Here is a 300-nt window from a genome sequence, read left to right on the forward strand (position 1 = left end):
CGCCCCGCCCGTGCCGGGCCACCGCAGCCCCTCGTTACCGCTTCTGACCTCCGAAGGGAAAAGTGCACATTTCCGAGGAGCAGATGCCGGACAGACGTGCCGAGCAAAGATCCCGTCTCATTTCAACACAATATGTCACATTCCAGCAATTACCTCTTGGGGCAAGCTCTTTCGGGCTGCTGCTCCCTCCCAAAGTGAGATCAGATCAACCTGCCTCGCCGTCCTTATTAGACAGTTCGAACTTGTGCAAACAAAGCCACCTATTTCCCAAGCGCAGTTAAAGGAAGGAGACAAATCTCT

This window comes from Chaetura pelagica, unplaced genomic scaffold (genome assembly GCF_000747805.2).
Source record: "Chaetura pelagica isolate M959 unplaced genomic scaffold, ChaPel_1.0 scaffold723, whole genome shotgun sequence".
Taxonomy (NCBI): Eukaryota; Metazoa; Chordata; class Aves; order Apodiformes; family Apodidae; genus Chaetura; species Chaetura pelagica.